Consider the following 3,178-nt stretch of genomic DNA (forward strand, 5'->3'; position numbering starts at 1 on the left):
ACCTGCACAGTGAGACCACACCATCTACCGGTCAGGAGTCAGGAAGTTACGCGGCTTCCAAGCCCAGCTTACCTGCACATGCGCAGTGAGACCACACCATCTACTGGTCAGGCGTCAGGAAGTTACGCGGATTTCGAGCCCAGTTTATCTGCCCGGCTTACCTGCACATGCGCAGTGAGACCACACCGTCTACCGGTCAGGAGTCAGGAGGTTACGCGGCTCCCGAGCCCGGCTTACCTGCACATGCGCAGTGAGAGCACACCGTCTACCGGTCAGGAGTCAGGAAGTTACGCGGCTCCCGAGCCCGGCTTACCTGCACATGCGCAGTGAGAGCTCACCGTGTACCGGTCAGGCGTCAGGAAGTTACGCGGCTCCCACGCCCAGCTTATCTGCACATGCGCAGTGAGACCACAGCATCTACTGGTCAGGCGTCAGGAAGTTACGTGGCTTCCGAGCCCGGCTTACCTGCACATGCGCAGTGAGACCACACCGTCTACCGGTCAGGAGTCAGGAAGTTACGCGGCTCCCGAGCCCGGCTTATCTGCACATGCGCACTGAGACCACACGTCTACCGGTCAGGCGTCAGGAAGTTGCACGGCTCCCGAGTCCGGCTTATCTGCACATGCGCACTGAGACCACACCGTCTACCGGTCAGGCGTCAGGAAGTTACGCGGCTTCCGAGCCCAGCTTACCTGCACATGCGCAGTGAGACCATACCATCTACCGTTCAGGCGTCAGGAAGTTACGTGGCTTCCGAGCCCAATTTACCTGCACCTGCGCAGTGAGACCATACCATCTACCGGTCAGGAGTCAGGAAGTTACGCGGCTTCCGAGCCCGGCTTATCTGCACATGCGCAGTGAGACCACACCATCTACCAGTCAGGCGTCAGGAAGTTGCGCGGCTCCCGAGCCCGGCTTATCTGCACATGCGCACTGAGACCACACCGTCTACCAGTCAGGCGTCAGGAAAGTTACGCGGCTTCCGAGCCCAGCTTATCTGCACATGTGCAGTGAGACCACGCCATCTACTGGTCAGGCGTCAGGAAGTTACGGGGCTTCTGAGCCCGGCTTACCTGCACATGCGCACTGAGACCACACCGTCTACCGGTCAGGAGTCAGGAAGTTACGCGGCTTCCGAGCCCGGCTTACCTGCACATGCGCATTGAGAGCACATGCGCACTGAGACCACACCATCTACCGGTCAGGTGTCAGGAAGTTACGCGGCTTCCGAGCCCGGCTTACCTGCACATGCGCATTGAGAGCACATGCGCACTGAGACCACACCATCTACCGGTCAGGTGTCAGGAAGTTACGCGGCTTCCGAGCCCGGCTTACCTGCACATGCGCACTGAGACCACACCATCTACCGGTCAGGCGTCAGGAAGTTACGCGGCTACCGAGCCCGGCATATCTGCATATGCGCAGTGAGACCACGCTGTCTATTGGTCAGGCGCCAGGAAGTTACGCGGCTTCCGAGACAGGCTTATCTGCACATGCGCAGTGAGACCACGCTGTCTATTGGTCAGGCATCAGGAAGTTACGCGGCTTCCGAGCCCGGCTTATCTGCACATGCGCAGTGATACCACACCATCTATCGGTCAGGCATCAGGAAGTTACGCGGCTTCCGAGCCCAGCTTACCTGCACATGCGCACTGAGACCACACCATCTACCGGTCACGAGTCAGGAAGTTACGCGGCTTCCTAGCCCGGCTTATCTGCACATGCGCAGTGAGACCACACCATCTACCGGTCAGGAATCAGGAGATTACGCGGCTCCTGGGCCCAGTTTATCTGCACCTGCACAGTGAGACCACACCATCTACCGGTCAGGAGTAAGGAAGTTACGCGGCTACCGAGTCCGGCTTATCTGCATATGCGCAGTGAGACCACGCTGTCTATTGGTCAGGCGCCAGGAAGTTACGCGGCTTCCGAGCCCGGCTTACCTGAACATGCACAGTGAGACCACACCATCTACCGGTCAGGAGTCAGGAAGTTACGGGCTCCTGGGCCCAGTTTATCTGCACCTGCACAGTGAGACCACACCATCTACCGGTCAGGAGTCAGGAAGTTACGCGGCTTCCGAGCCCAGCTTACCTGCACATGTGCAGTGAGACCACACCATCTACTGGTCAGGCGTCAGGAAGTTACGCGGATTTCGAGCCCAGTTTATCTGCCCGGCTTACCTGCACATGCGCAGTGAGACCACACCGTCTACCGGTCAGGAGTCAGGAAGTTAGGCGGCTCCCGAGCCCGGCTTACCTGCACATGCGCAGTGAGAGCACACCGTCTACCGGTCAGGAGTCAGGAAGTTACGCGGCTCCCGAGCCCGGCTTACCTGCACATGCGCAGTGAGAGCTCACCGTCTGCCGGTCAGGCGTCAGGAAGTTACGCGGCTCCCGCGCCCAGCTTATCTGCACATGCGCAGTGAGACCACAGCATCTACTGGTCAGGCGTCAGGAAGTTACGCGGCTTCCGAGCCCGGCTTACCTGCACATGTGCAGTGAGACCACACCGTCTACCGGTCAGGAGTCAGGAAGTTACGCGGCTTCCGAGCCCGGCTTATCTGCACATGCGCAGTGAGACCACACCATCTACCAGTCAGGCGTCAGGAAGTTGCGCAGCTCCCGAGCCCGGCTTATCTGCACATGCGCACTGAGACCATACGTCTACCGGTCAGGCGTCAGGAAGTTGCACGGCTCCCGAGTCCGGCTTATCTGCACATGCACACTGAGACCACACCGTCTACCGGTCAGGCGTCAGGAAGTTATGCGGCTTCCGAGCCCAGCTTACCTGCACATGCGCAGTGAGACCATACCATCTACCGTTCAGGCGTCAGGAAGTTACGTGGCTTCCGAGCCCAGCTTACCTGCACCTGCGCAGTGAGACCATACCATCTACCGGTCAGGAGTCAGGAAGTTACGCGGCTTCCGAGCCCGGCTTATCTGCACATGCGCAGTGAGACCACACCATCTACCAGTCAGGCTTCAGGAAGTTGCGCGGCTCCCGAGCCCGGCTTATCTGCACATGCGCACTGAGACCACACGTCTACCGGTCAGGCGTCAGGAAGTTGTACGGCTCCCGAGTCCGGCTTATCTGCACATGCGCACTGAGACCACACCGTCTACCGGTCAGGTCGTCAGGAAGTTACGCGGCTTCCGAGCCCAGCTTACCTGCACAT

Source organism: Ambystoma mexicanum, chromosome 6p (assembly GCF_040938575.1).
Source record: "Ambystoma mexicanum isolate Mex_15411 chromosome 6p, UKY_AmexF1_1, whole genome shotgun sequence".
NCBI classification, from domain to species: Eukaryota; Metazoa; Chordata; class Amphibia; order Caudata; family Ambystomatidae; genus Ambystoma; species Ambystoma mexicanum.